We start from the raw sequence: 26,855 nt of genomic DNA, 5'->3' as shown, positions 1-26,855 counted from the left end.
AAATAAGGCAATTGTCAATTTGAGCTTTTGAGTCTTATATATTTTATTCTCTAGTCATATCACCTCCTGACTTGAATATATGCACATCAAATATCCATAAGCATATTATCCAAACCACAAACCCATATTTGTAATGGTGAAGGGATTTAGACCAAAATATGAAATTAAAAAACATATAATTATTAAAGTAATCACAACATAAGTCAATAATAGACTTTATCTTCAAAAGACAATATGTTGACATCAATGACAACGTGCATAATCTATGCATAACATTCTCATTCTCATATTACCTACAAAATCATCAATTACAAACTCTAACATATGCAACTTACAACACAAATATAGTAAATATAGTAAATGCTACAACTTGCTACGACTATGGTCGTTGGAAAAATCCAATAGCTTGCACATCTAATTTTTTAAAGCCCCTTGCTATTTTCATTACCATGTCACCCCGACCTGCGCATTATATCTCATGCTATTGCCCACCTTATAGTAATGTGAAAAAAAACTAATCACCAAATGTTACTTGCAAGCTCTTGCGATCATACGAGTGAATACAATGTTTTGCTACCATGGCCTATGCTATAATGCCAATTAAATTTTCCCCAAAAACAATTTCTACCCAAAATACGATTACAAATATAAAATATATGACTTGCAAATATTAATGTGAAGAAACATAACAAATTGATTGACCAAATATGAAAGAATTAATGACGATATAGGTAGTAATCCTAGCCTTGTAATAGTTCAATGAGAAGAGCTTAAAACTAAGATTAACTAAGATGTTTCTTATTCCTAAAACTGTAGAAGAAAGAAGACACGGATCACGGGAAGCTCACCCCGAATATTAGCCTCGATTATTATCATTATTATTATTATTAATGAATTTACAAAAACCGAGGTTTTCCTTCCCGGAAAAAAAGTATAAAGAAGAGTGAAAGAGGACATACATGGAAGATGCATAAAAGGAGGGCAGACAAAGCAAATAATAGAAAAAGAAAACAGATCATTGATAATTCATAAGAAACCCAGTCATTTGCAGCAGAGGCGTGACTGAGCTTTATGCGTGAATATGCACACGCTTTTTCACCAGCCAATTCACCCGCCAAGCCATTTTTTTCCTTTCAAAATGCTCTTCTTCACAGCATTTTTGCGTCTCAGTACTTCAAAAACTCTTCCATGCATATTTATTACCTCATTTATAACCCTCAAACGCGTCAAGTGCACCATCGAAACGATGTTTCGCTTCGTAAGATTTACTTGCCATACGATTTTAACCTGCAAAGACTTATTTTTGGCAAAAATTATATGCAGCGAGCCTGTCCTGAAGCCATCAGGAACATGTCAGAAGGCTTGCTGTGCAGAGAAGATTCGGCCAAGTGAAATGCAGAATTATTTGCCGTCAGATGACGTCCCGTAATAGCCTTTTATCTGCAGCAATTGACGTAGTTTTACATTCCGATCGGCTGAGGTTCGAGCCGCGGTGGGCTTGCCGAGACGAAGAATAACGAAAGAATGGAGCACTATCTTATTACGGTACGTGTTTTCTTACTATTTTCTTTATCTTCTCTGTGTGCACGATTTTGATGAATTTTGCTGATTTATGGCCTGTTATTTTATGATGAATAGATAACCTTGGTTTTGTGGTCACTTGTATAACCCTGTCAGTCAGCACGATTTAGTTTTCTTCCATGTTATATGATTTATATCTCACTTTACTCAGGCGTTGAAACTGACGAGTCAAGATAGGCTAAACCGGCTGAGTTGGAAATATTATGTGCAACTTTAAACATTTGCACTTGATGTTTGTTAACTGCTAAAATTAAAATTAAAACTAAACAGATAAGCATGAATGCTTTATGGTTATTTGGCCGCCATGATAGGGCTTTTTTAAAGGGTTTTGAGTGATTAGTTTGTGCCGGAAGACACTTGCCAAAGATTACGTAGTGTTTTTGTCTTACTGTAAATTTAAACTACTATCATCATTTCAGTCTATATTCATAAGTGATTCTTAACTATTATTTTGGGGTATAAAGTCTAATCTCATACAAGTTCTCTCGATGTGCGATTCTTACCTCGAGAAACTCAGAGCAAGGATTGCTTATATATCCCTAATAAAACTTGACGATATTACTGAATTGTGCTTTAATTTCTTTTACTCGGATTACTTATCTGAACGAAATGTTTGCCTTGATATGGCTACTTTTCTCATGCGTTGGCATTTCTTCCCTACACTTGCCGCTCTTCCATTTCTGAAAAATATGATTTCGATGCTATTCCTTTTGTTAGGAAGCAGCATTTTCTTTTCTTTTCGTCATTCTCATCTACCGGTAGGAGGTTTCTTTCCTCAAATTTGATAGGCCTTGAAGTAGTTTATGTTTCCTTTCTAATTACCCACAACAATAAGTCATGTTTAGACTAAAGCTTAGTTTGTGCTGTCTATCAATTGGTAGGCAAGTTTCAACATGTACAGCTGTCACCTGTGCATATACTATGTTCTTGAAATTATTCTGCATAGCCACATCATGTTGTGAACGGAATCTTACTTAGGGGATTGTCTGTAATTTCATGCATGACCTTTTCTTAGCAACATTCTCCATGTGAATTACTAAATATAATAAATGACTAAATCAAATCCATATCCCTTAGATTTTAAAAATACAGAGTCCAAGCTTGTAAATACGTATAAGTACTAATATATAATGATTTTTCTTTTGCTCTTATTGTACTTTTCTCAAAATCAGCAAATTGCTATAAACTTGGGTTTAGAAAGTAATCAATCTTAATAGATAACTTGTATTTTTTTTCCTGACACCGTGATGGCAAGGCAGTTGGAAGTTGGATTGATATAACCATAATCAGAGCATGCTTTGCTTCTGCAACTTGTGTCATGCTGTATCATAGTATGCTTTGGGCATATGTGACATATTATGGTTCTAGTTTTTGGCTGTTAATCAAGATCTACAATAGTTTTGCAAGACCTTGCAGACGTACTCACGTAAATATGGAAAACATAATTTGTTTCCTGCTAAATCATATACTTATCCTTGGTCATATATTTTGATATTTGTAAATGATTCTAAAAAGATTATATTAATAATTAAGTGAAACTTACTAATGAATCCCTTCAGCTAGAAGGAAGACGTATTTTAGGGGAGATAATTGTTAATATAGGTTCAATTTTCAAATGCATATAATAAGTGCATGTGAGTGGAATCCTTATTGATCTTCTTGTATTTATGGATCCATTGGGTTTCTAATTTTCTAAACAACAATCCTTTTAGTTTTTAAAAAAGGGGAATGAAGGCAAGGGGAATAAGAAACATGTTGTTGGAAATACAATAGGGAAAGTAAACTCTAAGAGGGGGGGAGGGGTGAATCAATTCTTTAAAACTTTAACCATAAAATCATTCACCACACATCCATCTCACGTTTTGCATGTAAACTGAAGTAGCTAGCTAAACATATTCATCCATAGTATGAAAGCAAATAACATTCAAAACATATATGACACAAGATATTTGGTTACCTAGAAACCCTCCAATGAGAAGGTAAAACTGGAGTGGGGATGCAACCACAAATCTTAGCTGCTATAGTTGTAAAGTGTATCCAATGAAGGCTACAATGCTTGATTATAAACTATGACCTACTTTGTGAAAGGTTTGCTTTATTAAAGGCTTACAAGATTGTTAGATCTTACCCTATTAAAGGATTTCAACACCCTTAGAAGTGTGCTTGATTAAAGGACTTAAAATTTACAAGAAGTAAGCACCCTGTTAAAGGATTTACAATAGCCTGTTAGGACTATTTTGTTAAGAGATTTAACTGATTCACCTGTTAGAATGTCTCAACAATGATCCTGCGGTTAGCACTCTGCTGCTAGATAATAGATCACCTCTTTCCTAATGTGTACTTGATCCTCTCTGATTAGATGTATCACTTCTATCCTCTAACTCCTTTCCTCTGTTCTCCTCTGACTGATTCTGTAATGTATAACTTGATTCACAACTCCTTAGCCACCATGAATGCGCTGTTTGCACATGCAAACTTCTCTCTCTGCACATGACAATGTTTAGGGTTTGCCTTCTTTAAGAAAACCTAGGTGACTTAGGGTTAGGTATGAATCAACGATTGTGATTCATCCATTTTGCCGCTTAAACCATCCCTTTAATTGATTAGTTGCATGTATTGCATAGGGATCCTCAATATAGATTTGTCCTTATCATCTAGAATTGCAAAACAATCCTTAAGTCGGCTAAAAAACGGTTTGCATAGAAGTTTGTGCTATTACAAACAACTATGTCCAAAACTGTTTTACTCGGCACTTGAAGTCTCTGATGCTCGACATCCACTGCATCTTCAATGTTGTAACTCGTCCTATGAATGACTTGGCATCCATTGATCACTCAGCATCTGAATCACTTGACATCAACTGTTTGTTCGACACTTGAGTGACTCGACACTTACTAGTTACTCGGCACATACTTTATATCTCGTTCGACATATATCATAGTTCCAAGAATCACGGCGATTCATGCGATTCACGCGATTCGGCGATTCGATTCAAGCCAAACGATTTTTTGTGAATCGGTGAATCGAATCAGCGATAAAGGGTTTATGAAATATGTTACTCACTAAATTTCGAGGGTTTTTTAAATTTTCCGATTCATGGCCGATTCGATTCCGATTCATGGCCGATTCACGATTTGATTCGGCCTTGCCGATTCCGATCCGATTCCGATTCTTGTTACTTTGACATATATTATCTGACAACTTATGCTTGACATACGTTACTTGTTCGGCATGAACTAAGTTCTATCTTGTAAATGACTGAATTATATTGTCACTCATAAGTCAAAACCAATCTAAGATTAACAATCTCCCCCTTTGACATGAGTGACAAAAACACTTGGTCATGAATATCCTTAACTTATGAGCATAACTTAGATAATCTCCATTTAGTACTTGGTTTACATACAAAATTTCTAAAACTTCAAAATTTTGCAAAACTTGTGACCTATTAGTCATACCTGAAAATTCTATAACTCTCCCTGAGTTGATTGTTCTTTTCTGAATCTGAATACTCATGCTGAGTAGATCTGTTGTGTTGCTGCGCTAGCTCTGTTTCTTTGTACTGCTTCCCCCTTTGTTTGGTCTCCCCCAAAACTTATGCATTCTCCCCTTTTATCTCATTCTCCCCCTTTTGACATTTATCTCATGGGTGGTACACAAATAATGTGTTTGTCCAAATATGATTTATGGACCTCTATTATGAGCTTTAGTGCTACATTCCAGTTGTCACATGCTACCTCAAGAGATTTGATTTGAATAGCTACCTTGGCAGCAAGGTTGACTAGGCCTTCAGGAGTAGAAAGATGGGGATCTTTCTTCATCAATGTTTTTGCAAAGGTTAGTTCCTTGTGTAACAATTCCATGTGAGGGGTCAACATGGACTGGATGCTGATCAATGTAGCTTTGATGTTGGCATCTTGAGCTTGCAAAGCTGCTAACTAACCTTGTGCTGACAACAAATTTATGAAATGAGACTGACTTTGACTAGGAGATTGCTGTAAGATTTTACCTGTTGACTTCAAATCTCTCTCTAGGTGGTCAATGTGTCTCTGCACTTCTTGTATGAACAGGGGTACATCACACAGCTTGTAAAAAGAGGAAATGTTCTCCAACACTTCACACCATCAATTTTGGTTGCTAACTCAACCTGACTAAGTGCAATAGCACTTGATATCTTTTTAATTACCTTGGTATGAAATTTCTTCTCAGACCATTCTAACAATTTGACATTTGTGTCTAGGTCTTCATCATTGATCTTCTCCACAATATTTGCCAACTGCTCAATGATTGGCTTGGCTTCATCAGGTGCAGGTAGGTTGAATGCATCAAGAAATATGTCCTTAATGTCATGAAGTGCTTGTTTCTGCCTATGCTCCCTTCTGAGCAGTTCTTGGTGTTTCTTTCTGGCTAGAGCATCCTGCAATATGCCCATTTGCTCTATGGTGATTGATGTAAGATCAAACTTTGGCAGTTCAATCACCTCATCTAAGTTGATATCACCATAAGATGTAACTTCATCAACCTTAGATGTGCTAGGACTAGGCCTTGATGATTGCAAAGGTGTAGCTTCTACACTTGGCCTATGAAGTGCTTGACTAGGAATAGGTGTAACAGTATCTGGGAAGGTAACTAGTGTCTGAATTGCTATCACTTCCTCTGGTTTCATAGTCAAGATTGAATCTTCAGTCCTATCCTTCTCCGTTTCTGTGATCTCTGTATCATCTTCTGCTTGTGTTGTAGGTGCAGGATTGGCTTCTTGACCTGTTTGGATTGGTGTCCCGTTTTTCTCATCTGTTGAAATTGCATGTAAAAAAAACATTTGACACTAATGTGCTGACATGTGTTGACATTGTGTCCTTTCTTTGATATACTACCATAGGCATGGTAGATTGCACTTCTATAGATTGAAGGGGGGCACTAGATAAATCTTAAGTTTTCTCCCTTGCAGAGGCCATTTTTGCCTTCTCAATCTCATTCACATTCACCAATATAGGATGGCTGCATAGTTTTGCCTTGGTGGTGGTATCAATTTGTAATGTCCCCGTAATAAAATAAATGTATTTAATTAAACTTTGTTAATGGACTGATTGATTTAATATATCTCGGATCCATTTTTATTTTGTTTCCGTAGTTTGTGTCGCCGTCGGCTATCTTTGTACACCCTCAGAAAGTTTCCCGACCGGTATTCAAGCAGGGCTTGTAGGTAGACTTGCAATTTGGATTATTTTTTAGATATTGCGAATTCCTGTTGGAGTTCTATGTTGATCACCATTTCGGAAGTGAAAGACCTTCCCTATTTGGTTTCGGTGGGATTCAATCCTCACCCTATTTCGTTGCCTATAACACTTCGCTCGGATCTGGCAAGTTGGAGCTTCATCATATTGTGAATATTCATTGTGTTGGTTTGATCTACTCTCTTGTCTTGTGTATTTCCAATTGTTGTTTATCTGCATCAAATCTTGCTATATATTTACACTATTTGTTAATCTGCTAAGTCTCCTTGTGCATCCCCTACGAATTCCATCTATCTCCAGTTCCCACCATACATTGTATGGCCTCTCTTTTAGGCAACACCCCTCATTCTCCCACACATTTTTCCCTCCATCCGTACTTGACCTACACTCCACACATTCCCTCCCCTTGATGCCGTACGACCAATACTAGGTACGACCATTGCACATTCATCACTATACTGCACTTTCTTGTGCCGTAGGACCTGCCACCTTCCCTATACGGACTGAAGACATATCCTTGCCACACATACTCCCCACCTTCCATTGTACGACAACACCCACACACACCGTACGACCCCTCTGGTAACATTGTACAACCATTACAGCTGCACCATACGACCATTCTGGCAACACCGTACGACCTTTTTGGGCATTGTCTTGGCATTGTACAAATAGTTTAGGCTCCATAATTTGTACTTGCCCTCTCCCTCCACTGTATGGATACCTCCATCTGCATTTGCAAGATTACCTTTCTCACACCGTACGAGTTTCTGTGCTTCTTTTTGACCATCATCCAGTCCTTCCGTACTCAAGAACATTATAGTGGTATTAGAGCTTTTGATCCTACCTACCTGTGGAAGTGAATGCAAGTTTATACTCGAACGAGAAGGCGAAGTAACCTTATTGATAGAATGACAGATCATCAGGATTCCACGACAGAACTCACGAATCTTTTAAGAGAGATGAATAGAAACCAAATGCAAATCAATGAAACCCAAAGGCTTATGCAGAAAACTCTACAAAAATTGGCCGAGGGAAAGATAGGAGAACAAAATGGGCATAGCGATGATTCGGTTTCGGGAAGGACAAATTTTCAACCCTCTCGCTCTCGACCCTTGATACCCATCGAAAGAGAGCCCACTTTTGAGGAAATGCAAGAGAAACTTCAAGAAGATTGGCAGAATGCGAATATGGAAGGTGATATATCTTACAGAGACTATGTTGATCTAAGAATGAGATATTCTGGTGGTGGAAATCACGGTTATTTTAATGATGATCTCAGGAGAATGATCAGAAAGGTAAACTTATTGCCATTTGATGGATCTGGAGTCATTACCGCACAGTCATGGGTCCTAAAGGCAAATACCTATTTCTAACTCAATCCAATGCTCGAAGAGGAAGCAATCAAGTTCGCAGCACTTGATCTGGAAGGAGTGGCGCATGAGTGGTGGCATCATGGATTGGTCACTCTCGATCACGACCAAGTGACCTCTTATGTCGAGTTCACTAAGAGACTCATTGATTGTTTTGATGGGAAAGATCTTGAGCTAAACTTCAAAGATCTAGCTCAGCCGAAGCAAACGGGCACGGTAGACAACTACATCATTGAGTTCCAAAGGCTGTTAGTCCTAGTCACAGAGATCTCTGTAAGACGTCGAATTGTGTTATTCATGGATGGGCTGAGGGAGCCTTTGAGAGGTGGATCAAAGGGTTCAACTCTTGTACACTCAACGAAGCTATTAAGAAGGTGCATGACATGGCCGCATCTTCCTCTAAAACTATGTAGCTACACCAACACCATCCCCACAAGAAGACAAGGACAAGGAGACAGTTCAAAAGAAACGTCAGATTGATGAAGATTCTCGACAAGAATTCCAAAGGAAAAAGCTCTGTTTTACATGCAAAGAACCACGGGGACTTGCTCATCATTGCCTTGGGAAGGGAAAGATTCATTACATTGAGGTGATGCCTGATGATGACGAAGGACAAATACTTGCAGCAACAGATGAAGACATTACCCAGCAAGAGAGAATAAATGCGTTGATACAAAAAGGGGGTCCATTGCTACCCTCACTACATCGACTGGAGGTGGTATCTTCAGCGTTCGTGGCACACTTCACGGAAAACGAGTCCCAATCATGATTGATAGTGGCGCCACACTCAATTTCATTAATTCATCTTTGGTCACTAGTAAAGGCTTGCGCGCAGTTGAGCATGGGGGACTTGAGGTTAAGGTTGCAGGAGGAACCTTGTTACCTTGCACTCATGTGATCCCATGGCTACAAATTTCCATGGGAAACTATACCATGACAGATTATTTCTTTGTCATAGATTTGGTTGATACTAATATCATTTTGGGCATTCAGTGGTTGGAAACTCTTGACCAGTACACCCAAAGTTTCAAAAGGATGGACTTATCATTCGAGATAGATGGCAAGAAGGTGCTGCTAAGAGGAATGTCAAATAAAGGATTGAGGGAAGTCACAATCAAAAAGATTGAGGCAATTTTTAAACAGGATTTGGTCCCAGATGTTGCAAATAAAAACAAGATAGTCAACACCTCACCACATTCCTTGGATAATTGGCGGGCCCATCTATTGGTTGAGTATTCCAAGAACACTTTTGCATGTGAGTTGATGGATGGCTATGTATGCGATAAAAGATACAAAGTTATTGATGACATCATTTACTTTAGCGGGAAAATCTACTCAGTGCCTGACTCGGAATTGAAGGAGCTAACTACAGAAGGTTTCCTAGAATTAGATGTGCATTTGCTTGAGGACAAGCAAATTTCGGGACAGGAGGACTGTAATATCCCCGTTATAAAATAAATGTATTTAATTAAACCTTGTTAATGGGCCGATTGATTTAATATATCTCAGACCCATTTTTTTTTTTTTTTTTTGTAGTTTGTGTCACCGTCGGCTATCTTTGTACACCTTTAGAAAGTTTCCTGACAGGTATTCAAGCACGACTTGTAGGTAGTCTTTAGGTATGTAATTTGGATTATTTTCTATATACTGCGAATTCTTGTTGGAGTTCTCTGTCGATCACCATTTCGGAAGTGAAAGACCTTCCCTATTTTGTTTGTTCGATTTCGGTGGGATTCAACCCTCACCCTATTCCATTGCCTGTAACACTTCACTCGGATTTGACAAGTCGGAGCTTCATCATATTGTGAATATTCATTGTGTTGGTTTGATCTACTCTCTTGTCCTGTGTATTTCCAATTGTTGTTTATCTGCATCAAATCTTGCTATTTATTTACACTATTTGTCAATTTGCAAAGTCTCCCTGTGCATCCCCTACGAATTCCATCTATCTCCAGTTCCCACCATACATTGTACGGTCTCCCATTTAGGCAACACCCCTCATTCTCCCACATATTTTCCCCTCCATTCGTACTTGACCTACACTCGACACATTGTCTCCCCCTGATGCCGTACGACCAATATTAGGTACGACCATTACACATTCATCACCGTACTGCACTTTCTTATGTTGTACAGCCTGCTACCTTCCCTGTACGGATTGAAGACATATCCCTGTTGCACATACTCCCCACCTTCCACCGTTCGACAACACCCACACACACCATACGACCCCTCTGGTAACACTGTACAACCATTATAGCTGCACTATACGACCATTTTGGCAACGTTGTACGACCTTTTTGGGCATTGTCTTGGCACTATATGGACAGTTTAGGCACCATAATCCGTACTTGCCCTCTCCCTCCACCGTATGGATACCTCCATCTATACTTGCAAGATTACCTTTCCCACATCGTACAAGTTTTTGTGCTCCTTTTCGACCATCATCCAGTCCTTACATACTCAGGAACATTACAGAATCAATATCTTCTTCATATCCTCCTCTGTTAAGGGATTGATGTTCTCAATAGAGTTCTCAGAAAAATCCTTGATCTTTACTGTTTCTGTTTGTTGATCCTCTTTTTCTACATGAGGTGGATTGACACTTGGCATATGTACCTCTGGTACATTTTGTTCTTGCTATTGCTCTTCCTTAGTTGTAGCCTCTATAATTGCTTCTTTTACTGTGCCTTCCTCATGTCCTTCCCTTATAGATTCAACCTTTGTTATCTCAACAACCTCTTGTTCTGCTTTGTCTTCACCTACTTCCACAGGTGTCTTTTTGTTTGACTCATTTGTTGCCAACCCATATATCACTTTCCATAGCTGGGTGGTCTTTTGGACAACATCCTCAATATTGTTCCTGTAAAATGTTAAAGGCTTTATATTTAGGAGCAAATTTTCCCTTATGCTTATTAATTGCCTTTGCCATTGCAGACTTGTTCAAGTCTGGCAGCACTCTTGCTAGAGTAGTCTCTTTGATATTCCTTTCAGTTGAGAGACTATATTTCTAGCTTTGCTCAACTCTGTCATATAGACTCTTGGGTAAAGAATTGGCAATTTCAATTGGAGTAATCATGGCATACATAGATTCTTCTACTTTATTCATCTCTATCTTCCCAAGTTTACCAAATCCAACATGTGTGAACCCTGATAAATCAACATTGTTCTTGATATTATCACACAGGTTGTCCAAATTAGAAGAGGGTCCGTGACTTACCACTTTGAATTGGTTGTTGTCATTTGACTCGGTCCTCTCCTCATCTGATTCAGCTGGAGCAATGTATTTTCTCCTTTGCTTCTGCTCAGGTTCATCTTCCTTGGTAGCTGTACTGGCTCTCTTGCCTTTAGGCTTCTCAACTTCCCGAGTCTTCTTAGCAGTAGCTCTTGTGCTAGCCTTGGTGATAGGAACTGTAGGCTTTTGTTGTGAAGGTTTCACTACTTTCTTGGGTTTGCTTGTTGCTGGCTTCTTTGCTTTTTTCTTCTTCTTTTCTGTAGCAATAGGTGCCTCATTGGCTTCTTCTTCCTCGGCACCTTAATCAAATTCTACTTCCTCTTCTCCTTAGTCCTCACCTTGACCTTGTGTGAGAGCAAGTGGTGCTTGGGCAGGTTTATCTTCATCATCTTCATTATCTTCTTCTTCTTCATCTCCTTCTGCCTCTTCACCAAATTGTTCCTCGAGCTTTTTCACAATCTTGTTCTTCTTTCTCATCACAAAAGCTGTCTTCAAGTCCATTGTGATTTTAGACTTGGCTACATCATAATTTCCAAATGCAGTAGCATTCTTATCTACTTCCTCTGCGAGTAAAGCAGTGATGGCTGCAGATGCCTCATCCACATTAATTTCATAAGTCAATGGCCTGAGCCATCTAACCCTTGAAACAATAGCTTGAGCATAAGTGAAATCCACATTAACAAGAAAACAAACATCATTGAAATGTTTCTCTACTAGTGATACTGGTATCCTCTGTTTTTGTTTCATTGACTTTTTAGAGTTTTCAAAATAACTTGTCATTATAGTCTCAAAATAATCTCCAAATTGCTCTATGTATTCTCCAATCTGCACTGCAATAGACCTATTGGTTTTCCAAGCAACTTTGCCAGATGAGGGAAAAGTGTTCTGCACATAGAATAATATGTTAAACCAAATTTGCATTGTGCACTTTTTGTTTTTCTTATGGCTCCCAAGTTTTCTGATAACTACTGGAGTTGTAACTCGGCAAGGTCATAAGAATGGTCCTTCTTTACTATCTTATAGCTTAAATCCACAGCTATACATGGTACACTATTCAATCTGTTGGATTGAAAGAACTTATGTGCAATGACCCTTACTGCAAATGCAATTAGGGGATCAATGATTATATCTATGGTCATCCCTCTCTTATTCCACACTACCCCTGTATTCTTTTTAGTTGCCTCTTTTGCATTACTCCTCATAGTCTTTGTTCTGTCTAGGGTAGGATACCTTGTTACCCTTTGAATAATTCTCTTTGTAATCTTGATAAGGTCATCTTTTAACCATATAGAGTTGTCATGTATCCTGCTGAGAACTGTCTTGATCCACTTTGTCTTGAATACGTTAGAAAATCTAGGGCACGAGTTAACCCTTTTCTTTCTACAATTTTGTTTTCCTCTTTCAGCACTGCGTTTTCACACAATTTTCTATACAAGTCTCTGATTTCCATGTCTCCTATATTTCCTACCTTACAAGTGTAGCAACACCTTACATCTTGTATCATTAAAACTCATGGTTGTATCATAGATAATGCACCAAACGGGTCTCCTTTATATGCAATGTCAGGAATTGTCCAGAAATGTGGTTGTTTAATCTCATTACTAATCAATTGAACGTTTAAAACTTCCTTTCCTTCCTTAACCACAACAATAGAAGAGCTAGACGCCATAACAACTATCTAGGGTTTGCGTAAATTCAAATAGCGTAGCTTGGCACACGATAAATACCTTGAAAAATCTGATGTTTGGTGTCGAGTAGCAATTGAATTCAGTATGCAAATGCTTGAATCGATTTCTCCAATTTGCCTTATGCTCTTCGTGTTCTCTTCAATCTCGAATGATCGCAAATGAGTTGAAAATTGACCATATAGCCCTTAAAACTTCACATTAAATGCTCAGTGCTTGCACAACTATAAGCTCGGCTCCAATAGCAATTTTGACTCACTTGGCTTTCATGTAATTTCTTCCATGCTTGGCAACCACGGCGAGCTCGACCAACACGATCACCTTAGATAGCTCGACAACAACTAAACTGTCACTTGACAACAACAATGAAACTTTTCATGCTCAGTAGTAACATGAAAACTTATAGATTTCTTCTGAGTTCTAACCAATACTTTGCATTTAACTTCATGCATATATGATCTTTTTAGAACTGAATCCTTGGAACTGATGTATGATTAAACTTTGAAATATTAGTTCCCCACACACTTCTTGATTGCCTAGTTGGGAGTGGTGTGATCACCTGATCCATTGGATGAAGTGATCCCATCTGAACTTGATGTATTGCAATCTTCCTTTTTCTTCCATGTCTTGTTCATTTGCACTTTGATTTCTTCAACATCAACCTTTCCTTTTCTTTTATTGAATTCACTACTAGGTGCTTTTGACCTTGTTGGACAATTTCTGCTGATGTGACCAGTTTTCAAACAGCTAAAACATGTAGTTTGATTCAACATTCTACTATAGTCACTTTCGAAATGTGTTCTAATGCAATTTTCAGCAACATGTCCATACTCTTGACAATAGTGACAACTATACCTTGTATTGTAATCCCAATTGTAGGATCTGTTAGTATGGTTTATCTTGTCTTTCTTGTTTGATGACTAGTTAGGCTTGGATTTGCACTAATATGCTCTATGTCCATACTTCTTACAGTTGTAGTAGTAAACTTCAAATCTTTGTGTGCTTGATGTCTTGGTCTTGCATTCATGTGCCTGATGCCCTGGATTGTTGCACTTATGACAGTTACCCATGAATTTCTTCTTAGGGTTTTGATTTGCATTGTTGCTCCTACAAACATTTGTTGTATGACTTATCTTTCTACAATTATGACAAGTAGGTTTGTAGTTCTTACCTTTGTTGCTTCTTTGTTCACCACTTTTAGATGATTCTACTTTTTTGGTGCTGGTGTAACACAATCCAGTGGTATCATTGTTGGATCTAGGAGATCTCATCAATTGCTCAAAATACTTGATGGCTTCACTAGGTCTGTTGAAACTTTTAACAAATTCTTTTTATCTTTTTAGATCATTTCTCAGTTGTTCATTTAGCAACTTCAGTGTTGTGATCTCAACATCCTTTCCATTTAATTCATGATTGACAATCATCATTTGATTCATTGTTTCCAATTGCATGTGAGCAATCCTATTCACCTCTGATGTCTTTTCTTCCAGTCTGTTGGTCAATATCCTTTTGTCATCTTCAGTCATGACTTTGTCTTCTTTAGCATTCTTTTTCTGCTCAGTCACCTCACATAGCAATACTGATTGGACTTCTTGTTCCATCTTAAGATTTCTGACCTCTTGTGTTAGGGCACCATTCTTTTCCATTAGATCTGCAATTGTTGCATGAAATTCACTTGTGTTTCCATCTGCAAACAATTTAGTAGTGTCTTCCTCTTGGTATTGTGTGTCATTCTCTTTAATAGCTATCTCTTTCCTTCTCTTTGGTGAGCGCTTCAAATCATCTCTTGCTTCATTCAGTTGATGTAGGGAAAGCTGGATTTCAATCTCTAATTCTCAATAGTCTTTCCCAACTTGTAGACTTCCATCTTCAAGATCTTTCCTCAAAGTTGCAAAGCTTTCCTTTCCAGAGAACTGTGTTCTAATACCAATTGTTGGAATACAATAGGGAAAGTAAACTCTGAGGGGGGGGGGGTGTGAATTAGTCATTCAAAACTTTTACTATAAAATCATTCACCACATATCCATCTCACAATTTGCATGTAAACTGAAATACCTAGCTAAACATATTCATCCATAGTATGAAAGCAAATAAAATTCAACACATATATGACACAAGATATTTGGTTACCCAGAAACCCTCCAATGAGAAGATAAAACTGGGGTGGGGATGACACCCATAAATCTACGCTACTGCAGTTGTAAAGTGTATCCAGTGAAGGTTACAATGTTTGATCGTAAATTCTGATCTACACTGTGAAAGGTCTGCCTTGTTAAAGGCTTACAAGATTGTTAGATCTAACCCTATTAAAGGATTTCAACACCTTGTTAGAAGTGTGCCTAATTAAACGACTTAAAACTTATAATGCAGTAAGCACCCTATTAAAGGATTTACAACAACTTGTTAGGACTACTCTGTTAAGAGATTTAACTGATTCACCTACTAGAATGTCTCAGCAATGATTCTGTGGTTAGCACTCTGTTGCTAGATAACATATCACCTCTTTCCTGATGTGTACTTGATCCTCTCTGATAAGATGTATCACTTCTGTCCTCTAAATCACCTCTTTCCTGATGTGTACTTGATCCTCTCTGATAAGATGTATCACTTCTGTCCTCTAACTCCTTTCCTTTGTTCTCTTTAACTGATTCTGCAATGTATAACTTGATTCACAACTCCTTAGCCACCATGAATGCTCTATTTGCACATGCAAACTTCTCTCTCCACGCATTACAATGTTTAGGGTTTGCCTTCCTTAAGAAGATCCAGATGACTTAGGGTTAGGTATGAATCAATGATTGTGATTTATCCATTTTGTTGCTTAAACCATCTCTTTTATTGATTGGTTGCATGTACTGCATAGGGATCCTCAATGTAGGTTTGTCCTTATCATGAAGAATTGCAAAATAATCCTTAAGTCGGCTAAAAAATGGTTTACATAGAAGTTTGTGCCATTACAAACAATTATGTCCAAAACTGTTTTACTCGACACTTGAAGTCTCTGATGCTCCACATCCACTGCATCTTCAATGATATAACTCGTCCTCTGAATGACTTAGCATCTATTGATCACTCAACATCTGAATCACTCGACATCAACTGTCTGCTCGACACTTGAGTGACTCGGCACTTACTATTTACTCGGCACATACTTTATGTCTCGCTTGACATATACTTTTTGTGAGGTTTTCACATCATCGCCCCAAAATTGTGGGGACCCCCTTTTTTCGGTTGCCTTAGCAAGTTTTTTGAAGTTGTTCAAAAGTTTTCGATTTGAAAATTTTAGACTTTGGACGCCTTCGGGCCAGGACGGAGGGATGTGATTTTTTTTTTCACCTGGTGTAAACTTGATTTTCTAGAAGATGTAATGTTATCCTTAGGCCAAACAAATTTAAAAAAAACAACATTTTTTTTTAATGGTTAGAACAATATTCGGTAGGATAAATTTGCAAAATTTTGGACTTAGACGGATTTTGAAAACTTGAAATCACTGTATAAGCTTGAACATTTTCAAAATGAATTTGTTAGATTTAGTCATTCGGAAAATCTTGAATTTTTGGTTGAGAGAAATATTTTGATAGTGAAATTAAAATTGGAAATCGATTTTGAGCTCCAGGTAAAGGATTAATTTGGTTAGAAAGTTGAAATTGTTTGCAAAATTAAAAGTGGATTAAATTGCAAAATTTCATTAAATTGGTTGAAATATTGCTTAGGAGATTTGTAAATGTTGAAAGGAATTTGGTAAATTAAAATTGAAGGTCGATTTTCGCTTGCTAAATTCGGTTTTAATGATATTTTAATTGCCAAAACGTTGTTAAATGTAAATTTTGGCATCTCCTAGGCTTTCCTTGTTTTATTTTGCAATTTTCGATCACAACCAGCAATAAATGGGCTAATTCCACTTTGAGCTAAGTAATTTTAGCATGACATTTAAATCTGGTCCATTAGTAAAGAGCTAATTTAATTTTTGCTTTCCTTCAGGGCAAGTTGGCCAACTTGGAGGGATAAGGAAATTTTGGTATAAGAGGGGCTTCCCCCTTCTCTCATCTCCTCATTCCATTTCCTTCTTGTGTGTTGAGCGATTTTTCTCTAGAAGGGCAGCTTGCAATCTTGGACGATTTTCTTAGGCAGATTTTTCCTTGCTTGGTGGCATTTTTCTTATCCTATCTTGGACGAATTTTTGCCCTAGGCGATTTTTTTGAGGGCAGATCTGAATTTTTCTTGCTTAGGTGATTTTTTGAAGTCTGATTTTCTTCCCAAAGGCTGTGAATTTCTGCTTGTTTGGTAAAGGAGATACATGATCCAAGGTCTGATTCTTTTGGCAAATTTGGGTGATTTCAAGGAGGTCAAAATTCTGATTTTTGCTAGGGCATCATTATTTGCAAAGAGACTTGAAATTTTCGAAATCTGACCCGAATTTGAAGAGGGTCCGGTTATTGGTAAAGACAAATTTAAGGTAAAATTCTATTCATTTTAGAGGTGAAGATTGGTTTAAAGGCAGATTCTATTCCTTGTTCTTACTTGGTTCGTTTCCCTTATATTCTTCTTGCATTCATCATCCACCACTTCATCATTCCACTGATAGGTTGAGGTTTGGAGAGATAAGTGTAGATTTCATGATAGGACACTTGGAGAGGCAGAAATAAGCTAGACCACCCTAGGTTGAAGCTGGGAGATATAAGTCTAGTCCATCCTAAGGTAATGAAGAGGCAGAAATAAGTGGTAGTCCCACCCCTAGGTTGAAGGTTGGAGTTTGATAAGTGTAGAGATAGGACTTGGCGAGGCAAAAATAAGCTAGCTTCCATCAATAGAAAGAAGGTTGGTGATCGATAAGTGTAGTCCATATCATTTAGAACGAAGGGGCAGAAATAAGTGTTTAGGATGGTAGATGTTAGTGCAAGGAAGAACCCAAAGGGAATGAATACCAAAAAAGACAAAGAAGACATGATGCCTAAGACCACCTTCTTCTCGATAGTAAGGCGAATAAGTGATACCAATATCAGCATAGTAAACATGATATAGTTAAAGGATAGATTGAAAAGAGGACAATCCCCTATGGCAAAGAAGATCTACAAGAGCGGAATTGTGCATGCGGCGGCTTTGCCTCCTACCTTGCCTTGTTCGGAATTAGTAATGGAGTGTGCATCTCGGTTTGATATTGTTACCAAGTCCATCATTTTTGATGAAGGGAAGAGAGTGTTAGCCAACATCGGCGGACAAGTGGTCAAAGAAGCATTTAATATTCCTCAGTATAAAAGCATGATAGTGGTAATGATGGACCAGGCAACTAAGTTATTTTAGGATAATCAGGAGGCTTACTTCATTCATCTAAAGCAGAATTGGTTACACGAAGGCAAGAAAGGGAGTCACTAGGTCATCAAAGCTCACTAGGTTAGATTTCAAATCGGAGTATGGTGATCTCATTGTGCTTCTCAACTGGATCATGGGCTTAGCTCAAGGTATGCAATTCGAAAACTAGATGTATTATTTTATTGATGAAATTGAAAATGGAAAGAGAAGATTTGATTGGGCTAAAATTATAAGCGAGAATTTAGAGTTGCAACTTAGGATTGAGCAAAATCAAAAGCAATTCTGTATGGGGTCCTACCTCTTTTATTTGATTTAGGGGCAGTGAAAATTGAAAATTGAATCTCAAGGAAGAGTGAATTTCGAGGAAGAGCAAATTTGGAGGAAGTGATTTGAAAATATTTGAGGCTATAGACCAAAGGTATAATTCAAGTGGACAAGAGGAGAATGTTAATGAGACAAAATTTGGATCAAGATTGGATGAGTTGGGAAAGGTTGTCATCAAGAAGTAACATTTGGGCACCCTTGCCTCCCTCAATGCCTTTATTGGATACGCGAAAGAATATGAGAAGGATCATGAGAAAACACTGCAAGCAGCGAGCAACATGATGAATTCAGCTGAGTTCAAGATGAAACATACATTTTGCCCTCCCATGAAGGAAGTCAACGACATGCTAGCCAAGTTCATCACTTTGGCTAAAAAGATGAAAGAAAGGGGTAGAACTATATTAGAAGATCATTTGATGTAAGCCCAAGTGACAAATTCTCCTTCTTCTTGGGTAGGATAGGTGTTTGATTTGATTGGCTACCATTTTGGTGCCTTCTCATTGGTTGCCACTTTTCCTTTTTTTTCATTGGTCCATTGATGAGGTGGCATCTTCTCATTGGCCGATGGGGTGGCAACACTAATTATGGTTTCTAGGATCCAATCTGGATCGTTGATTTTGCCTCTTAATCTCTACCGTTGGTTGTAATTTTGGCCTCTATATAAGGCCATTTGCTCTCATTTGTAAAGGGTTGAAGAAAATTGTTGCTTGATACTGAAATTGCCTCTCTTTATCATTGTTGTGACTTGCATGGTGATTAAGAACATTTGGTGTTATTGCATGGTTTCTACTTCGAAATAGTTTAAGTTAGATTTCATTGAAGTTGTTAAAGTAGATTTTATTTTGAGAAAGTTGCTAAGTAAGAGTAAGAGTAGATGGATAATTGCATGGTGATATTAGTGGATGTTTAATAGGGATCTATAAACTAGGCCACTAGCATCCTAGTGGCTGGTTAGGAAGCCTTGCGTGGTAATCTAGTCATTTTCCCTTTAATCATTGCACCTATGTAGGTAGAGCCGCTGGTTAGCTTTCATCAGATTCGATCCTCGTCCATTTGCTAATCTTTCCGTTTACAGGAGTAGGAGTAGAGTAGTGAGTAGTTGGATTTCATTCTAAGAAAGTTAGGAAGGCATAAGTCATTTGGACACACCTTCCATCATCACCACCATCAACATCATCTGGCACTCATACAAAATCATCACCATCACACCAGAAGTCCAAGTTATCCTTGAACGAACAATGTAAGGCCGCCTATGTGATTACCAGCAAATCACATCGATATAACTGAGTTAGTATCCATAGGTGTAAGGAACATTGGATTTTTTCTCATGTCTTCATGAGTATTAACTTTTCAAGAGAGGAATTGAGTGTTTGATATCCCATATCAAGTGTTCAATTGCTATATGTTATGTAGTGGTACAAAATTGATCTCAACAATACTATCGAACAACTTATGCTCGGCATACATTACTTGTTCTATCTTGTAAATGACTTAAGTGTATTGTCACTCATAAGTCAAAACCGATCTGAGATTAACACATGTCACAGTATTATAGTTCCATGGCTGAATATGGCTGTGTAGATGTGTTAACTCAGAGATGGTTACTTAAATAAATATCTAATCAGAAGTGTTTGGGACACAATCATGGATCATGGAGCAAGAATATCAAAGATTTTTGCTCATATACTACTTGTTTGGAACTTGAATGTAGAATATATGAAAATACTGCTATTGATGTAATAAAATGGAAATCAATAGAAACATAAAACAATAGTAAGTAATGTACTTAGAAAAATTAGTGAAGATGCTTTTGATATGAAGGATGATTGCCATAGCTCTTCTAATAGAAGAATATAATATATGTTATGACATGCTTTTATAAGGGAGTTTATTAGATTCAAGATATCTATGGCCACTTTAGTTACCTTCTTTTTCAATACTTTTGCATTTAGAATACCTTTTCGCTAATGTTCACAGATGTTAAAGTATCTACTAGAACAACTCCATATTGTCCTATATTGACGAGCACATAATCACACGAGGGGAGGGTGAATCAATATAATATAATCTGTTACTTATTTCAAAAAAAATTGCAATAAGCAATCACTTAAGGTCTCACAACTATGGAGCACAATATTAATGTGGAACTGGAAACCCTTTCAGAGAAAAACCACAAAGAACTGCTTGTATCTGCCTCCAGCCCTAATAAAACATAACACACTTACAATTTTTTGTAGGCACCAACCCACTAGGGAAATCAATCCCCACTACTAAGCACCAACTTAGCAGACACCAATCTCCTCTATTGAGAGGGACCAACCTCTAAATGATTTTTGCCTTCTTGAAAATAGCTTCTTTAATGGACAATGAACATAGTTTTCTGTACTTCAACTGCTTCACAAATCTGCTCTTTTATACTTCACAAATGTGCTATAATAAATTTACATTTTCATACTTCACAAATCTGCTGCAATAAATCTCTACTTTCATATTTTACAAAGTCTGTTGCAGTAAATCTGTCTTTTCACACTTCACAAGATCTGCTGCAATGTTTTCACTTATGCTTTTCTTCTTCCAACAGTCTTTTGTAATAATCTGTTCTAGTTTTGAATGGCATGTTATAAAACTTGATAGTTTGATAGACAGGTTGATATTTTGATATTAAATAATGGAGATGAAGTTTCCTTAAATAGAAAAGCACAAGGTGATGTTTATCAACAAAACAATCGTTACTAAATATGGAAAATAGAAGCTAACCAATAAAACTAAACTCGTGAAAGACGACCATTAGAAATATTACATTATTATTTTAATACCCTCCTCTAATGGTCGTCATACTAACAACCCTACAACAGACAATCTGTGGGTCTTTTGATCATGGATGCCTAGAAGTCTGCCCCCTTTGCATCAGAACACTTTGCGACATGAGCCTGACTTGACCATCCCTGAATTTACAGAATTTTTGGAAATGACCAAAATAACTGTACTCCTCCCAACCTGATGTTGGGAAACAAAGGTATCACTCCCTGTAGCTAGAGCCACTGAGACAATTGGAACACAATTGTGAGGAGAAATTGATAAGCCCTTGTGCAAAACATTGCCCTAGCAACTCTAGGTGCATCTAGAATAGTTGCAAGAAACCACAATTTTGTGGAAATAATCGACAAAGACCTGCAATGATTTTTTTTTCACAAAAGAAAAAACTAAGAACAACAACATCAATTATGATTTTTTTGGAAAATATCAGAAAACCCAGAAGCAATTTTTAAAGATAAAATAACAAAATCAAAGACTAATTTTGAGGAGAGAAATTGATCAAAGCCCAAGACACAAAATCTGAGAGATGGGTCATAATACAAAACTTTGTTTTTGGGGAAAAATAGTAAAACCCTTTTACAAAACAGTTCCCTAAAATTTTTGAGGGAAAAATTTATGAAAATCTACCTATAACTTTAAGGAAAAAATCATGAAAACCCACAGCATAATTTTGGAGGACAAAATTATTAAAACTCAACATAATTTTTTAATTGAAAAAAATAATTAGAACTGTCAACTAATTTTTGAAGGACAAAAATTAGAAAACCTAGGAGACCACAAACCAATCTATTATAGAAACCTTCATACAACAAGACACCAAACTTTGTGTGTTAAAATACCTCAAAAAATTGCCAAACTTCATCACGTGGTAAAATGAGAAAACACTTAGCATTGAAAACAATGCATGCAAGCAACATGCAACTCCCAAAAAGCACATGCAAGCAATATGCAATCCATATAAATTTAGGTCTCCCACGAGGGAGTTAGATCTAGACCTGCTTTGATATTATGAAGCTTGATAGTTTGATATTTCAATATTTAACGATGGAGATGAAGTCTTCTTAAATAAAAAAGTACATGACAATGTTTCTCAATGAAATAAATCATTTCAGAAAAATAGAAACGAAGTAGCAAAACTAAACTCACTAAAGATGACCATTAGAAACATTATATTATCATTTTAATATAACATTACATCGAAGCTCCTACTTTCTGATGCCAACTCTTTTATTTATACCCGTTGATGTGAGTTTTGTTCCACTACAACATGTAGAACCAAATACTTAATTTTGCAAGGAGAAACACCAAACATTTAATTCTCTCTTGGTATAAAGTCATCTCTCATGCTAAGCTTGCAAAGATCATGAAATGACTTCAAGGTTCCTTCTACTGTGGATACTTGCTTAGTGAAATAATGTGTTTTGCTGGTTATCACAAAGGGAATTATGCTATTCATTCAATGGATATCAACTCTTACACTTCTAAAGATTTGACTTTACAATGTGCAATGAAAATATTGCTTTTGATTTTCCAAATCTTCCACGTCAACTCCAACTCCAACTTATAACTTCTATTTCTACTATTTCTTCTATTTCTGAGTGTGAATGCAAGGAATCATGGATGAACTTGGATTCTATTAGATGTAATGTCACTAGCGGCTCCACCCACTTAGTACAAGATTTTAACGAACACTAAAGTGGTTTTCAAATCTATATCTTTTCTCCAATCCCATCCAATGGATGCAAACTAAAGATTGAATATCAATTGAAGTTAAGTGCATTCAGTCATCGACTTACCACACAAGGCCCCCTTACCATCCACAAGACCTGGATTTGTTCAAATCAAACAAGTAAACATCGACAACAACTTCTATCTACCTAAACTAATTCAACATGAAATAAATCTACTCCAAGTGAAATATTGAGGAAACCATGCAGCACTCCAAAGCAATAACAAGTAATTCGTCATGAAGAACCAACAATGAACCATCCATTACTTTAAAAGCATCGTACAAACAATTTGATCAAGTCTCTCCCTTAGCTAGCCTACTCTACTTTAGCTCTCTAATCTCACCTCCTAAAACTAATCTAATACATTACAAATGAGAAGACCTTGGCCTTTTACAATAGCTCCATTACAACGAAGGGCCAAGATTGATTCAAGATCAAGAGTTGAGATTTCTTACCACAAAACCCAATTAGAGTAGCCAAATTTAAAACCAATTACATGAAATCACGAATTCATGGGCCACTAAGAAAATTACAATGATTTTTTGTAACCAAGGAGAAAATAGAACATTTGGCGATGCTTGAAACTGGTATTTTCTAATTGGAGGAGACAAACAATTGCCACCTCATCATCCTTATCTTGTGCTTGGAGTCTTGGCTTGCGAAGATGTTTGTTAAAATTGCATTAGTATCTTTTAATGTTTGAGATTTTCTCCGTCTTTTGAATTTCCTCATGTAATTGATTTGAATCGCTTGCATCTTTTTGAACCTGTCAACTTGATCTTTCTTGATTCTCCTTGAATAGGTCTTCATGTAGCTGGATCCTCTCTACTTTCCTGACTTTGCTCTTGATTTCAATCTAACTTTGTGGGTTGATAGCTTGAACATGGATCTTTCCTTCTCACTTGAGTCCTCGGGCTTGAGACATCTTCTGGTAGTATCCACTTGAAGTTTTGAGGCCTTGATCATCACCTTGCCTCCTAGCCTCTCCTTCTAGTGCTAATTTTTGTTGGCAACGATGGAGGGTATGTGCACCAACAACACTATGATTTTCCAAGAATGAATTTCAATTCAGTACCCCTTCTTGAATTCGCCTTGCAAAACAAAGGAGAAAAGCATTAAGTTTGTGAAAAAGTCTAAAAATTAAACACATCAATAATAAACAAAGTTCATCACACTTAGTGTTAAGATTCATTTTTTTTACAACTCTCCAATCTGCCCATTTGATTTGTCTTTCATTTTACATGAGAAAAATAAGGCTAAAGGGAAAGGGGAACATCCCAAGTCGGGAGGATTAACGTGGTGGAAATCCCTAGCATTAGGAATTTCCCTCAGTGGAAAATCCTTAGCATTAGGAATTTCCCTTGGTGCAAAATCCTTAGTGTTAGGAATTTCCACCGAGTAGGATTTTCTCAAATTTTACCTCATTTGAACATTCCTTGGTGATTCCTTGTTCTATTCTTGCTCATGATGTTGCCCTCATGTCATCAATCAGTCCTTAAATGCCTTAGAGGATGGTGGAATTTGGGAGAATTAATGTCGTGGAAATTCCTTAGTGTTAGGAATCTCCCCCAGTGGAAAATCATTAGCATTAGGAATCTCCACCGAATACACTTTTGCCAGTTAGACTCCCAAAACTTGCCATTTCGCCCACTATTCCCATTCTTTCACCAATTTTTTTGATTCGCTACGCCTTAGCATAATTTTGCATCTCTTTTGGGTTGATGAGGAGGGGAAAATCCTTAGCATTAGGAATTTCCCTTGGGTATGGTGTCAACCATCATCCTTAAGAAAATTACCATTTAGCATTGCAATGATTAGTTGGCCACCGTAATAAGGATCTCTCAAAGCGCTTGCACCCTGTTTTGTTCGAAAGGGGGGGATCTTGACATGTTTTGGGGAAATGATAGCCGGTGGGAATTCTTAGCATTAAGGATTTCCATTGGTGGAAAATCCTTAGCATTAGGAATTCCCATCGAGTGTGGTTTGTTCACAATTCTTCTTCTATTTCTCATGTAAATTTTTATCACTCAGACTAAAATTCTGCCCTCCCACTTGGACTTAGGCTAAGAAAACACCTCAAAAGGACATTAAAATGCACACACAAACCCTAGACAAATATTACTTCCCAACAAGCCAAAATTACTCAAACTTGCCATTGGACTTAGAGACTTGAAAATGTTGCCGACTAAAAGCACCTAAGACAACAACTCCTCCTGCTAAAGCAAAAACAGGTTGTTCCCATTTGCAATGGAGTGGTGGTGAGAAAACGACACAATAATACCCCAATCATGCCTTTTCACATGATAAGGTTGGCCATGTTTGCATATAATAGGTTTTTTAAAATTTTGATTTGATTAGTTGTATGGCTTCATCAAGAGGGTTAGTTGTATGGCTTCATCAAGAGGGTCAGCCCATTCCAAATAGGCCCCAACCATTGTATATTAGATCATAATAAAATAAAATATCTCATGGGTTGGCCCAGTTAAAATGATAATTCCAACGCTGCCTTGATCAAGGAAGAGTATTGTTCTAAGAGCATTTTTGGCCATGCATAGATTACAATTAGTGGCCTTTGGTTCCATATTGCTACATGAAGCATACAATCTCCTTCTTTGACAATAACAATATGCTTTACTTTCCTTTGACACGATGACAACAACATTTTCAACAATTATAAGTATTGACACGCTTTTATAGGGGAGTTTATGAGAGTCAAGATAGCTATGGTCTCTTGAGTTACCTCCTTTTTTAATCTTTTTGCATGTAGAATACCTTTTTGCTAATGTTCATATATGTAGAAGTGTTACTTATCTAGACAAAGTTATCCTTATACTAATAAAATTATAGATATGATATGGTTGCATAGGCAATTCAAATGATAAGAATGATGGTGAATGATAAGGAATTCCTCATGTTAGGTTTTATATCTATTCCTTTTAATACTTCAACTGTCATGCTTGTTTTCAAAAAATGGGGCAAGGGCATTCGCTCCTTGCGTAAGCTTGAGCTTTTCGATTTTTGTATCTACACCATATTAAGATATTTGCTCAATACAAGGTAGATGTGAACAAAGCATAACCACCATTCATGCTTATATGATAAGGGCTCAAATCCATGTCCTCAGTGCACAACTAAGAATTGCAAACACTTACTATAAGCTTTTTTGTTAATTTATTTAGTCTCTCAACCTCTCCTTTAAGAAAAAATGCAACAACTAACACAAACAAATTACCACTATATTGGGACTGATCTACCCACCCTTTGGCTAGTATTCTTGATATAAAATTCATAGCATGCTTGTTGAGAATTTATTTCCTTTAGTAAGTCTTCTAGAGGGTTTGGATGTAGGATTTAGTAGTGAGAGATTAGGGTTACATGGCAAGGCTAGGGTTTTACTATTTTTGGTGATATGGATATAGGATATAGAATTGCTATTTGGGTTACTCTTGGTTGGGGGAATCAATTTTTGTCCTAGTTGAAGTTGATTTGCCTTAGAGGCAAAACACAAAGTCAAGGATGTAATGGGGATGACCAAAATCTTTTTATTCTTACTTGCTGTATCCTGG

At 37.2% G+C, this 26,855-nt stretch overlaps 1 protein-coding gene across 2 annotated transcripts in view; it reads left to right on the top strand.

Moving 5' to 3' along the window:
- Window positions 1-964: 964 nt before the first annotated feature.
- LOC149544693 (lysine-specific demethylase JMJ705-like) overlaps window positions 965-26,855 on the top strand; it is a 179,752-nt gene continuing 153,861 nt past the window's right edge. For both annotated transcript variants that reach the window (XM_089795270.1, XM_089795267.1), the window contains exon 1: window positions 965-1,545. The gene's annotated coding sequence lies outside the window, so the exon portion shown is untranslated. The remainder of the gene's footprint in view (window positions 1,546-26,855) is intronic.

This window comes from Cupressus sempervirens, chromosome 8 (assembly GCF_028749045.1).
Source record: "Cupressus sempervirens isolate cs-2001-9-10 chromosome 8, ASM2874904v1, whole genome shotgun sequence".
In the NCBI taxonomy this organism is placed as follows: Eukaryota; Viridiplantae; Streptophyta; class Pinopsida; order Cupressales; family Cupressaceae; genus Cupressus; species Cupressus sempervirens.
The sequence above is the reverse complement of the archived record's forward strand: the minus strand, read 5'-3'. Positions and strand labels throughout refer to the sequence as shown.